The sequence below is a fragment of the Xyrauchen texanus genome, chromosome 31, assembly GCF_025860055.1.
Source record: "Xyrauchen texanus isolate HMW12.3.18 chromosome 31, RBS_HiC_50CHRs, whole genome shotgun sequence".
In the NCBI taxonomy this organism is placed as follows: domain Eukaryota; kingdom Metazoa; phylum Chordata; class Actinopteri; order Cypriniformes; family Catostomidae; genus Xyrauchen; species Xyrauchen texanus.
In genome coordinates, this window is record NC_068306.1 from 15,295,835 (window position 1) to 15,310,781 (window position 14,947).

General features: G+C 38.9%; 1 protein-coding gene across 10 annotated transcripts in view; it reads left to right on the forward strand.

The window, feature by feature from the left end:
* Window positions 1–14,947, forward strand: part of rimbp2a (RIMS binding protein 2a) — a 74,810-nt gene that overhangs the window by 20,811 nt on the left and 39,052 nt on the right. For 8 of the 10 annotated variants that reach the window (XM_052100520.1, XM_052100524.1, XM_052100528.1 and 5 more), the window contains exon 2: window positions 10,300–10,391. The gene's annotated coding sequence lies outside the window, so the exon portion shown is untranslated. Of the gene's footprint in view, window positions 1–2,445; window positions 2,530–10,299; window positions 10,392–14,947 lie in introns of all 10 variants that reach the window. The other 2 variants (XM_052100521.1, XM_052100523.1) reach the window with 1 other exon arrangement.

Genomic DNA, 14,947 nt, shown 5'->3' on the forward strand with positions numbered 1-14,947 from the left:
AATAATTAAATGTTCTTTGACCTAATGCTGCAGTATTTTGTATTCTCACTCACATGCTCTGAATGGTGGTACGTTTTTCCCTAAAATATTAATATGCAATATTTAACAAAAAATATAGATAGTTGGTGTTAGAATACCAGTACAGTATTGTGAGGTAAAACCACAATACTTTGAAATTATTAGACTGTTTTTGAAGCAAAGTTGTTGTATCCACAGCTGAGTTCGCTTAACAATGAATTGTGAATGAGTGCCAAAAAGGCTGCTCAATCTCACGATTAACATTCTACATAACCTGAATGATTAGGTTTCTATAGCAACTCCAGAGTCCCCTACCCCCACTCTAAAACACACATACGCATACACGCAATACATACCACTTTGACTGCTCTCCGACTTACTGAAGGTGTTGTTGTCATTTTGCCAGTCAACCTCGAGTAAGCAGGATAACTGAACCACTTGTTATAGATTTACCATAAGAAGTTACTGTATAAGATAGATAGATAGATAGACAGATAGATAGATAGTTGTTCAAAAATGAACATTACGTCATCATTTACTCACCCTCACTGTTATTTCAAACCCACTTGACTTTCTGTCTTCTGTAGAACACAAAAGGAGATGTTAGAATGACAGCCTCAGTCATCATTTACTTTCATTGTATGAATGTACTGAATGGTGACTGAGACCAAATTTAAATGGGTTTAAAATGAAATGAGGGCGATTCAATTTTGACAGAATTTTAATTTTTGGATGACCTCTACATGTAAAAGCTCAAACGATTAGTGTTTTTTTCCTTTCATCTTATTTAAAGGTATGTGTTGTCTTGTTATATTGAGGTTTGTTTGGGTGTAAAGCACTCAATTTAGCAAAGCTCAGCTGTGTAACATGTTGACAGATGAAATGGCTGTTACTTCCACACCAATAGATTTGAGCTCCCAGCTGTTCTCTTCCTGTCCCAGATGCCCTAATACTACGCATCGTTGCTTTAAAATGTTCATCGTTAGGAGTCAGACACCCACACACATGGACCTTCCTTTCTGGCACACCAAGATACAGTACATTCTTTATGCTAAATACACATCTGACTTTGTCCTTAATTTATGTTGAATTACTGTTTTCTGGCCCTCTGGGCAGATTTACTTGGATTGGCCCAAGAAGCTGCCAACATTTTCAAGGCGTGTAATGTATTATAAATTATATAAAGAGCAGCATCTGCTGAGCATCAGGACCAATTAGAGAAAGGTGCATCTTCTGCATATCTAGCCTAAATTTAAAGGTGAAGTGTGTTTTCTGCAGCACTTGCTTCACCAAATATAATTGCAAAAATAAAGCCTGTTTCCAAACTGGTTTCCTGAACACTCCCTTCATTTGCCAATTGTTAGACTTACATATATTCCTGCATTCAACTCAGCCAATTATGCTATGTTAGGCTGGTCGGGGTATTCGAACAAACAGAACAATGTTTTTATAGCGCTACAGAGTCACACATTTAATTCTTTTTGGATAAATCAGCCTACAAATAACTTACTTACAGTAGCTGACCGGATTGAAGCTGACGTCACATTAGCAGACTCAAAATAACTCTATTTTGGCCGAGGGTTTCATACTTGCCAACTCTTTTGCTTAGATCTCGCTCTCCTCTGTTAATTAAGATTGGTGGAAGGGTGACAGACATGCCAAATCACTGCAACTGTTTGAATCCCTGTCACATGGAGCTACCCGAAATAACAACAGGAGTACCATGTGAGGCTTTGAGCAAAATTCTAAAAATGGTAAAATAGTGATTAAGAATGCAATTGTCACAGTTACTTTATTTTATTAAAGTGTGTGATTGTGCATTTACACCTCGAGGCTTGCCATATAAGAACGTGTATATCCATCTGAAGCTTTCAGTGGGTAAAGAAATTACGTTCAATATAAACAGACTGTTTAACCTCCACTTTCTGATTTCATTTAATTTCAGTTTAGGAGAAAAATGCAGTAAAATGCTTGGTGACAGAATCACTGTGGATTACAATCAGCATTTGTACAGTATACAGCTGAGAGTGATGAAAACATTCACATCAGCTTGAATCTTGTCTGTTCTTCAATAAAAGAAAGAGCTCATTGGTCACTTGAAGAGAACACAAGAGCCCGCCCATTTGACAGAAAAATGTTTTCTGTCATGTTGGATACTTTTTTCCCCATTGCTGGAACCAGGGTCAAGTGATGAATGAGTTAATGTGTGCTTCATCTCCCTCTGCCTGGCTGAGATTATGTTATTGAAGCTCACACCTGAAAATCACTGGAAAAATAGGCTAGTTTGGCACCTGCTTTAGCTGGGATAGATCAATGTAGTTAACATAAAAAAAAAAATACACACTTCACCTTTAAATCTTTTAAATTCAATCAATATGGTCATTAGTTTCATATTTCCCCTCATTCTTGTATTTTTAATCCCTCCAGGAGTCAGAGGTCAACGAGAGGAGGAAAAGGTGTCAGTTTCTTGAGAGGGAAATAAAGAAAAAGACATTAACATGTAATACTTCAGTAAGTACAGATGCTCATTTCAATGCAATTCATTGTGCATAAATAAACATGAGATTACTGCAGAAACATTTGTGTTCGGTTTGTCCAGGTGCACTTCATAAAGTTTAAACCTCAACAATGGTCTGTAGACTTCAAAGTTTGAGCTTTTCTCCTGAGGATACTTTTTAACAGACGAGCCTTGTTGCTCTACAAAGGTTATGCTTTGCTCTCTCTCTCTGGGGCTTTAGCAAACATGGGTAGTCTTAGCAAAAGTCATGGGCAGGCTTAGCCCCTAACACAGAAAAGAAAACAACCCATTGCTTAGCTTAGTCGATTCTGTAGGATTTCACAAACTGGGCTAAATGTTTCTCATAAAAAGCAATTAATGCCCTCAATAAAGCACAAACCGATCCTGCCACTCAAGATCACCATTGCCTTTGCTAGCAAATACCTTTTCATTGATTCAAAAGTTTAAAACTTTTTGAAAAAAAGAGCATAACTAATTTTGTCCTTGTTGACAGTTCTCATTGTTTTTTATATTATTTTTATTAATACCTGTCATAATAAATTTGGAATTTGACCCCTTTACAAGCATCTCAAAACAGTTTTTCCATAATTATCAAAATAAGGTGGTAACTGCTAATATGTCTATTTTAATGCCTGTCTGACTGCACACATAAGTTATCTTTAGTAGCTGTAACTGGAGAGTTTACTGACCAAGATACTTATAATTTTAAAATATTTGACTTGATTTAATGTCTCTAATAAACTTCAAGTGTTCTTCAAGTCTGTCCTCTATATCATGTAGCAAGGTTTGTGCAACAATTTGAGAGATACATGAGTACATCAAATGACCTAATCACAATGACTTGTGAGAAATACTCCACAAAACAACTCCAGCCGCTAGGTGGAACCAGCACAAAATGAAACAAAAAAGGTGCTCAGTTCCTCGGATAGTCAAGTGAATGTTCAATGAGTCAGTCCACTCGGCTGCAACGTGAATACCAGAAAATAACTTACTCACTCCATTGACTTTATGAAGGACATAGCTAGCTGGGGACATGTGCATTATGGCCATCCTTAGCATCTATTCTCAGTTTGGCCGGGAACATCAGTGCAAAAGCAACCTTCCGTTGATGTAAGAGTTTATTGCATTCCTTGAATTGATCACATTTCTCTCGTCAAATTCACAAATTCTGGGAACAAGAAAGTGCTATGGTTCTTCCAAGAAAGCCTTCCTTTAATCCTCGCCTCACGTAACACGAGATCTTTATCAGATTATCTGAAAATTTGGCCAGAATTGATCAGGGTCTGTCTCTCTCAGTGGATCGCCAAGCCGGAACACTTAGAGCTTGCTCGATTTCCAGCTTATGGCCTGTTATGTCAAGCATATTCAGAAAGATGCCATTCAGGAATTTCACCATATCCTGACCCTCTTCGCCCTCTGGAATTCCAACAATACAGTCTTTATTCCATCGTCTATGGTTCTCCAAGTCCTCCAACTTCTCTCAGACATGCACCAAATCCACCCTGGTCACTAGTGGATTAGCAAATAATTCTCTCTCCGATGACTCCAGATAATTTATCTGTTTCTCGACATCCCCCACTCTTTTAACCACCTCAGTGAATTTCATCTCCATGGCAGTGATCGATTGACGTATTACAGCAAGATCCTCCAAGTCAGCTACGACCTTCGTCAGCATTGCCAACATGTTCAACATTTCTCATCGAATTTCCCGGAGCTCTCCGACCAAATCGACTCTTGGGCTCGGGGCCTCCGAGGATGTCAGCTTGAGCCCGTAAGTGTCTTTTAATGTCTCCAGAGCCCGAGGATTTTGAATTCTTTGACATATTGTCCTCCTAGAACAGTTATGGAACAGAGTTTATCGAATCTCAAAGGTTTATGACATTAATAGTGTTAAAACTAGCAAAGTGCACAGAGCTCACAGTTCACACGTCCGAACCTTGCATGGTGTCACATGACTCTCGAGAGACCCAAGTAACCCAAGTTCTTATATCTTGATTCGCATCTTAAAAATGCTGCGCTCATGGCACGAGATACAACCTTAACCTGGAGATCCTGTGGGTGTAGGAAAGAGGAAAGCACAGAAATAGCATGTGATCTTAAAGCACACTCTCCTTTGTTGCAACTGCTCAAATGTGCTTTCAAGATTCATAGAGAAATATTTGTATCCTTTAATGTCAACTAGCTTAATTTGATCGCTGGAAACCCTTGTGTTGCAATTATAGTAGCACTGCTTGCCCTGTAGTTGATTTACTCTTATAATTTCTCTGAGCTAGGGGGCATTAATTAGTGTGCTACATGAGAAGTGATTTTTGTGACTTGTAAAGATGACATTTCGGGAGGTCACTCTGAAAAACATTCAGCTGTCAAAAACAATCAAATCTGTCTAATGAGCATTATTCCATCAGTGCTCGCTGAAGATCTGAACCGCAATGTTTGTTTACGGCTGTATATACTGTATATTAGCACAGTGTCAGTGTTCTGACAGACTTAGGGAGGAGGCTTTCTCCCTCCTGACCTCCTGTAGCTGTCATGGCAACCACCTGCTCTCTGTGGGAGAGGAGCCCTGAGCTTTCACAGCAGGATCAGAGGCTAAGAATCAGTTTGTTACAGGTGCAGACTGGAGTTGTCACTTAAGATTGGCAGATCTGCCACTATAAGCAACATGTTAAAGGATAGTGTTGCACAGCTGAACAACTGTAGATAGAAAAAACATATTTTAGTAAGACTGAGGGTAGAGCTTACAAAAGCTACCCTTAAAAAAAAGTGCCTTGGCAGTGCCCTGATGCAGGGACGATATCAGATGGCAGCACTAAGGTATTTTTTTATAGGCTGTATAGCATGCTATATGATTAACATTTTCAATATGAATATGATTTATATTAAATGGTATTTATTAGGTAAAAGACAAACTGTCAGACATTTCCCACTTAGCAATCCTCCACCATTGCCTTCTCCTGCCTAACTTAAAAACAGGTAGACAAGTTAAATCAGATCTGTGTCATTATGGGCAAACATAATCATCACTGTTGCATACACTGCACAATATAATATTCAAAGTAGGTCTGCAACTAACGATTATTTTGATAATCTATTTATCGAACGATTAATAGAACGATTATTCGTCTGTTCAGTGATTGCAATTATTAATCATTAGCTCTTAACCAATTATTAAGCTTGTTCCCCGACTTAATATATCACAATATACACAATATACAGTTTAAGTCAGAAATGTACTTACACTTTGGGTGAAGTCATTAAAACTAATTTCATATTAGCAAACTATAGTTTTGGCAAGTTGTTTTGGACATCTACTTTGCGCATGACACAAGTAATTTTTCCAAAAATTAATTACAGATAGATTGTTTCACTTTTAATTGACCATATCACAATTCCAGTGGGTCATACACAAGTTAACAGTGCCTTTTACCAGCTTGGAAAATTACGAAAATGTATGTCAAGTCTTTAGACAAGTAGCCAATTAGCTTCTGATGGGAGGTGTACTGAATTGGAGGTGTACCTGTGGATGTATTTTAAGGCCTACATTCAAACTCAGTGCCTCTTTGCTTGACATCATGGGAAAATAAAAAGAAACTAGCCAAGACCTCAGAACAAATGTGGGGACCTCCACAAGTTTGGTTCATCCTTGGGAGCAATTTTCAAATGCCTGAAGTTACCACGTTCATCTGTACAAACAATAGCACGCAAGTATAAACACCATGGGACCATGCAGCCATCATACCACTCAGGAAGGAGACGCATTCTGTGTCCTAGAGATGAAAGTAGTTTGGAAAAGTGCAAATCAATCCCAGAACAACAGCAAAGGACCTCGTGAAGATGCTGGAGGAAACAGGTAGACAAGTATCTATATCCACAGTAAAACAAGCCCTATATCGACATAACCTGAAAGGCTGCTCAGTAAGGAAGAAGCCACTGCTAAAAAACGCCATAAAAAAGCCAGACTACATTTTGCAAGTGCACATGGGGACAAAGATCTTTTGGAGAAATGTCCTCTGGTCTAATGAAACATAAATTTAACTATTTGGCCATAGTGACCATTGTTATGTTTGGAGGAAAAATAGTGAGGCTTGCATGCCGAAGAACGCCATCCCAACCGTGAAGCATTGGTGTGGCAGTATCATGTTTTGTGGGAGCTTTGCTGCAGGATTGACTGGTGCACTTCACAAAATAGATGGTATCATGATGAAGGAAAATTATTTGGATATATTGAAGCAACATCTCAAGACATCACCCAGGAAGTTAAAGCTTGGTTGCAAATGGGTCTTCCAAATTGACAATGACCTCAAGTATACCTCCATAGTTGTGGCAAAATGGCTTAAGGATAACAAAGTTAAGGTATTGGAGTGGCCATCACAATCCGATAGAAAATTTGTGGGCAGAACTGAAAAAGCATGTGTGAGCAAGGAGGCCTAGAAACCTGACTCAGTTACACCAGTTCTGTCAAAATTCCAGCAACTTATTTGGAGAAGCTTGTGGAAGGCTATGCAAAATGTTTGACCCAAGTTAAACAATTTAAAGGCAATGCTACCAAATACTAACAAAGTGTATGTAAACTTCTGACCCACTGGAAATATTATGAAAGAAATAAAAGCTGAAATAAATCATTCTCTACTATTATTCTGACATTTCACATTCTTAAAATAAAGTAGTGTTCCTAGCTGACCTAAGACAGGAATGTTTTCTACGACTAAGTGTCAGGAATTTTGAAAAACTGAGTTTAAATGTATTTGGCTAAGGTGTATGTAAACTTCTGACTTCAACTGTAGCAATATCTCTGTCGACTGACACTTTATATCATCGCCGCGATATATATCATCATATCGCCCAAGGAATTTAGGTAGCAAAAAGCTAATTAGACATTGTTTTAGCAAACTTGCATTCATATCTGGCTCCATTTTGTTCTAGAACAGCAATTTTCCACTATCCAATAATTTCCCAAAGGATAGAATCAAGTTACACTCTGCATTTTTTCTTGTTGAATATCATTTTTCACTCTGAAATCACGCTACAAGTAAAATAGGTTGCGATCAGGGTGGATTGCAATTTAAAAAAGCATGGTAATACTATTGGACTTTTTTTAAGGGTAGTGCAGAAAGTACAAAATATTCTGAAATATTGATTATACTTACTAAATATGAGTATTAAAAATATCCCTTTGTCACATCTGTGTGACCCGCAGATTTTCCGTCTCCCGGAGTATCTCTCCCTGTCTTTCTCCTGCTATGTTTCTGTGGTTGTATAACAACGCCCACACACCCCATATAGATCTACAAAGCTGCAGTGGTTGGTCATGTAAAGAGCCTCATCTCAGTGAATGTTGTGGAAGAATAAGCAAAGCTTTTCTGAGCAGCTGCAGAACCAGGGGCCAAACTAGAGGGTGGGGATCGGGTAGCCGTATCTGCTTGAATTAGTCCCGGTTTGTGGCATGCTTTCTTTCTCTCATTCTCTCTCTCTCTCTCTCTCTCTGCCCAAGACATCTCCTTCTTTTGCTGTTCTGGGACTTGATCCATCCATGAAAATCAGAAGTAGAATTCCTGGAATTAATACGTGTCACTGCTTTAACTCACATAGAATTTAATCTGATAATCCCTTGACAGTCTAATCTTTGCCACATGAAATCATTGTTTAATCAGCCATGACTGAGCACCGAAAATTTTGTACTCCCAGTTTCAATGTTTAGCCACTTCATTGGTCTGTTAAAGGAATAGTTCACCCAAAAATTAAAATTCTGATGTAATTTATTCGCCCATCCTTTCTTTCCATGGAGCACAAAATAAATATTTTTTCATACAATGAAAACGAATGGTGACTGAGGACAACATGAGTAAATGAGTAAATGATGACACAATTTTCATGATTGAGTGAACTATGCCTTTAAATGTCCCCTGAACAGGGGCCAAAAAAATTTCCTTTCATTTGAGGTAGTAGAACATGATGGCTAAAATGTTCCCAAATGTATATGCGGATATTCTACATGTTGTAATCTTACGGGAGGTCATCGTGGCCACCTTTTGTAGGCAATGGAGTGTGCAGTGCTATTGTGTGCTGTAGCTGTCATGTAGTGGGTGGCACTGAGGTTGACAGACAGGGTTTCTGACAAGAAAGTTCAAATGCTCCTCTAGATGCATATGAGTCAGTAAGGAAGGGACAGGATGCTTAGTCAAAGACACTTATGGAGTTCAGCCAGGTTGTGGCACTTTGAAAGCTGACAGGGATTGACAGCTGTGTTAAACTGTCACATGAGATGATCTGAAATTGCTTCTCTGTTTTCATGCATTTAAGAGTAGATACGTTGTGATGAGATATATTTTCAAGCCTTGGGATTCAAAAGGATTTGACTCTGTCTCTTAAGAAGTGAGACAGATCTCATTGCCTTTTGTGAAGACCCCTGAAATTGCTTGACAATTTCAGTTTTCTGTATCTGTGTTCATGTATTTCCTATTGAAACAGGAAGTCTGGCCAGTACATGTCGAAGAGCTTGTCCTTTTTTTTAGGCTTTAGTTATGATAAAGCCATGAACCATGATTTGCTATTCTAGAGAGCATTTGATGGACACAAATCTGTGTAGGTGAAGATAATTTATCAATATTTTTGGTCTGTTTTCCTGGGAAAGACGATGCATTTCAAATGCTTATATGTTTAGGAGTACACGACCATATACTGTAGATAGCCTACATTATGAGCCCCTAAAGTTGCCTTGTCTCTCTGTCTGACTTAATTTTCTAAGCATATTTATCCAAAAAAAGAAGCATTAAAAATGTATGCGATCCAATTAAAAGGGTAATTTACCAACAAATTGAATCCTGCTTTTTAGTAATAGCTGATAGTGCTGTTCTCCTTGAAGTATTTATAAATTTTGTATGCAATCTGTGTTAGATTAATTTGAGATGTGGGTGTGTTTTTAATGGTTTCTATAGCACAGCCAGGATGACAATGTGAGCTCCCATCTTTGGTCCTTACAGGCTAAAGAGATGTATGTCTTATCACTGAGTGCATCGTCTGAGTGTTACAGCTTATGAACTCTCTAATCAGCCACAAGTATGCACCCTGATGTCCACAAGACAAGACAATTTCTTTGTCCAAAATCATTCTATGCAATTCTGTATATCTTATTATAATTGTTAGTTTTTGCATATTGGATGGATGGATGGATGGATATGGATGGAGAGATGGATGGATGGATAGATGGATGGATGGATAAATGGTAGAATGGATGGATGTATAAATGGACAGAGAAATGGATGGATGGATGAATGGATGGAGAAATGAATGGAGACATGGATGGATGGTTGGAAGGAAAAATGATGGATGGATCTGAGTGCATCGCCTGAGATTTACTGCTTATGAATTCTCTAATCGGCCACAAGTATGCACCATACTGTCCACAAGGAGATTTGTAAATTGATCTTGTGGTTTCTTTGTCCAAAATGGTTCTATGCAATTCTGTACATATTAATATTATTGTTAGTTTTTGCATATTGGATGGATGGATGGATAATGGACGGAGAGATGATGGATAGATGAATGGATAAATGGTTGGATGGATAGATAGATAGATCGATAGATAGATAAATGATATATAGATAGATAGATGGATGGATGGATAGATAGATAGATAGATAGATAGATAGATAGATAGATAGATAGATAGATAGATAGATAGATAGATAGATATAAAGATATCTATATTACACTCTATTACTTCTATATTCTGCAATTCCCTTTCCTCTTTTTCCTCTTGACAGAAGAATGAGCTTCAGGATGCTTTGCTGGAGAGCAAATGGCTCAGTCGTGAGCTGTTCAGTTACATCCTGAAAAGACCACTCAGTACGAAAAGGTAGGAGATGATCATCACACACCAGCTGAACTCATCAGATCTATGGCTTCTCATTACACAGCTCTTCCAGAAACATGTGCCTGAAGGGTGCTTCTCTTCATCTCATTGGCGATATTGATATAATCCCATCCAATGTCCACCTTGTTTGTTTTGACCAGATTCGTCTCAATGAGACTGGACAAATTTTTGCCTCTATGCATTTATTGTGGTTTGAAATCCATGTAGTCTCAACTCCTGCATTTTAAGCCAGGCATATAATAATGTTTGTATAGTACAATATTAACATATTTACTTACTTTTTATGGTGCTTGCATTGCAAACATTTAAAATAATCATCATTGATTTACAGAGTAATGTACTTGTTATGAATATACTGTATAGTACATTTTACGTGGGAAGGACAATATAACATTTAGCTGATCTTCAGCTTGTTACCTTTAGTTTTAGTTGAAGTTAATATTGCATTTAATTTAATTCATATTCTAATTTTTTCACAAAAAATAAAAAAACATATTGCCAGGTTTGGGGAGTAATGGAATACATGTAACGGGATTACGTATTTAAAATACAAAATATTAGTAGCTATGACACTACAGTTACAATTTAAATCATTGGTAATTAAAATACAGTTACATTCAAAAGTATTTTGATTACTGAAGAGATTACTATGCATTTTATTGTCATTTGTTTAATTTAATATTTAGTCCTTTCAGATGTAAAACATTTATACATGATGTGCATATACATGATTTATAAATTATGTGTTCCAAAAAACATTTGAACAGCAGTGAAACACTTTCTTATTATGTGTTACATTCATACGAACAGACAGTTTGAAGTAAGTTTGGAGCAGAAGTAATAGAAACAAACCTTGTATAAATTGTCAGATTTGTTCTATGCTAAAATGCTATATCTAGCCATTTTACATGCATATGTTATAAGGGTCGATCATATGTTTTTATCAATAAAATAATCTTGATAATAATTTTTGTATTGTTTTCCTGTAAAAATATCTAAAAATCCTTAAAACAAGATGAATTTGATTCATCTTGTTTTAGAAACAAGGTTTTTCAGAGAATGTATTTTTAACGTGTATTTTTGTAAATGTACAGGCAGTTTTTATGGTCAAAACAAGTGAAAAAATCTACCAGTGCTGAAGAAGTAATCCAAAGTATTCAGAATACATAACTGACCTTGAGTAATCTAATTGAATAAATTACAAATTACATTTTACAGCATGTATTCTGTATCTGTAGTGGAATACATTTAATAAGTAACCCTCCCAACCCTGCAAATTGCACACAAAACTAGTTGCATACAGAAGCACTTGTAAACATCACAAGGTCTTAACAGATTGAATGACTGCTACTCAGCTTTCTGAAGTCAGAGTGCTTTATCAGTCCACCTGGAAACAATGTCAGTATTTGCAAACACTTCAAATCCATTATTTGTATGACTTTTTTCAATGTAGGTCTATCATTATGGTATTATGTATTTCAAATTCACCTGGCCTTGAACAGCGCATAACAACTACTGTAAACAAACGTGTCATTTTACATATCTATCACATGGGTTCGCCCTGTTAAAGTGAGTGAATCTAAGCCAAAATTTGCTGCAAAGTGGACCAAACTTTGTGTCACTAGTCAATAGGATAGCTCTGTCGGAGAAGTGCCCTTATGGTAGTATGAGTGAGAGTGCTGTGATATATTGAACGGTGGTGCTCATGGGAGACCAAGGTTCAAGTCATGTTTCCATCCTTTTCCCCTCTTCTTTAATTTCCTGTGTCTCTACTACTGTGTCTATCAATAAAATGTGGTAAAAAGTCTAGATTTGCTTGGCCAGCCTCCATAGATATTACGACACGCATTTTGACAAGCACATTGGAGTTCATCAGAAAGTGAAAGACTAAATCTAGTTCAGTGAAACCCAATCTCATTGTGGAGGAAATCCGGTGTCACCCATATAAGGGTGTCAGTGAATACTGTAACTGATCTCTCCTCAGATATTGCTGCTCTGCAGAGAGAGTGGATATTTTGCTAACATAGGACTGCTGAGAGTGGCAGGCCTTGGAGTTCATTGTGTAAATAGTGTCATTTTAGCTGGCACTTTTTGCCAAGCAGCCAGTGCATAGTTTGGCAGTCTTTCTCCGAGTGATCCACAAGCTGTTCCTCTCCTCGAACAGCAAAAAGGGGCCATCTGTCACAACCCCAGACAAGAGTCTGAGATAAAATGTCTTCTGTTTAATCAGGTAGTGCTGCCCACTCTTAATTCATGTCCCCTCAATGATCAAAGATTCATTTTCCAGCATTCCAGGGCTGCCAAGTTGCTAACAAGACAGAGGAGAGTAGGTAAATAAGCCCGAGTGGATGGGTCAGTTTGTGACACATTTCAGCACCAGCCGCAATCTCATATACCGATTTTAGAGATCAATATGAGATGTGAACCAACCTCGCAATTTCTTGGAGCTTGAAAGAATGAAGTGTCTCCTAAATTAGAGAGAATATGGACGTGTGCCATTGCAATGTTGCTGCAGTGATATATTGCTTGCTGTTTGTTGATTTGTGGATGGAATTTCTGTTTGGTAGTGTCCTAAATTGACCCTCATGGCACTCATCAGGTGATTGGTTGTGTTTTGCTCAGCTTTGCCAGCTTTTGTGAGTCAAGGCAAGTACTGCATCTTTATTCTTTGAACTGTTGCCTTAGATACAAATCATCACATTTTTATGATATGCCCTCCAGTATACCTTAGAGTTATGCTTCGAGTTGAACAAAGAATCACTGTATCTTTTATGCAGGTGAAAAATAACCACTGCCGAAATAAACAAAGAGTCAAAACACAAAAGAATGCTTAGATAACACTCAATGTACAATGCGTTCTCATTGTCTATTTTATAATACATTCAAGATACAGTGCCTTGCGAAAGTATTCGGCCCCCTTGAACTTTTCGACCTTTTACCACATTTCAGGCTTCAAACATAAAGATATAAAACTGTAATTTTTTGTGAAGAATCAACAACAAGTGGGACACAATCATGAAGTGGAACGAAATTTATTGGATATTTCAAAATTTTTTAGCAAATAAAAAACTGAAAAATTGGGCGTGCAAAATTATTCAGCCCCTTTACTTTCAGTGCAGCAAACTCTCTACAGAAGTTCAGTGAGGATCTCTGAATGATCCAATGTTGACCTAAATGACTAATGATGATAAATAAAATCCACCTGTGTGTAATCAAGTCTCCGTATAAATGCACCTGCTCTTTGATAGTCTCAGAGGTCCGTTTAAAGCACAGAGAGCATCATGAAGAACAAGGAACACACCAGGCAGGTCCGAGATACTGTTGTGGAGAAGTTTAAAGCCGGATTTGGATACAGAAAGATTTCCCAAGCTTTAAACATCCCAAGGAGCACTGTGCAAGCGATAATATTGAAATGGAAGGAGTATCAGACCACTGCAAATCTACCAAGACCCGGCCGTCCCTCTAAACTTTCAGCTCATACAAGGAGAAGACTGATCAGAGATGCAGCCAAGAGGCCCATGATCACTCTGGATGAACTGCAGAGATCTACAGCTGAGGTGGGAGACTCTGTCCATAGGACAACAATCAGTCGTATACTGCACAAATCTGGCCTTTATGGAAGAGTGGCAAGAAGAAAGCCATTTCTTAAAGATATCCATAAAAAGTGTCGTTTAAAGTTTGCCAAAAGCCACCTGGGAGACACACCAAACATGTGGAAGAAGGTGCTCTGGTCAGATGAAACCAAAATCGAACTTTTTGGCAACAATGCAAAATGTTATGTTTGGCGTAAAAGCTGTAGAGGGCACCTTTTACTGCCCGAAACCGGCTTCCTCGCTCCTCCGCTCTCACTACCCTCAACGGAAGAGCGCCCCCCTCAATCTGTCTCCGACCTGCATGCCCTGCAAGTCCACCAGGCCAAGGCACTTAAAGATCTGCACTTGGGTAGTCCTGATCCTGATGTGCTGCAGGAACTGCGCTCCATGACCACCTGTGCCCCATGGGCCATGAAGGTCACAGCGCCGGCACTCGGTCAGGCGACGCCCGCACTCGTGGTCCAGGAATGACATCTGTGGCTGAACCTGGTGGAGATGTGGAACCCCGACAAAGCCTGCTTTCTCAACGCCCCCGTCTCCCAGTTCGGCTTATTCGGCGACACTGTTGGCAGTGAGGAAGCAGACGGAGGCTATCTCCCACATCATGCCTCGCCACCATTCCAGCATGAGCCGTGCTCCTTCTGCTAGCCGAGGGCATCCCCCTGTGGCTTCTAAACAACAGTCAGCTCCACTTCAACCTGGGCCCAGTTCTCAGCCCCAGCGTAGAGCTCCCCGCAGGAAGCAACCCAGACCCGTCTTTTTCTGAGACGAAAAAACCAAGGAGCGAGATGGCCGCACAAAGTTGGTATCTGGACCACTCCATCCCCCGGTGGAGGGCCGGGAGGGAAACCTCTTGCCGCACTCCGCCCGGGCCGCAGTACCCACATTGCCAGGAAAATGAGAGCGGTTCCCTCACTCCTTCGGTCACCTAACGGCAGTCTGACG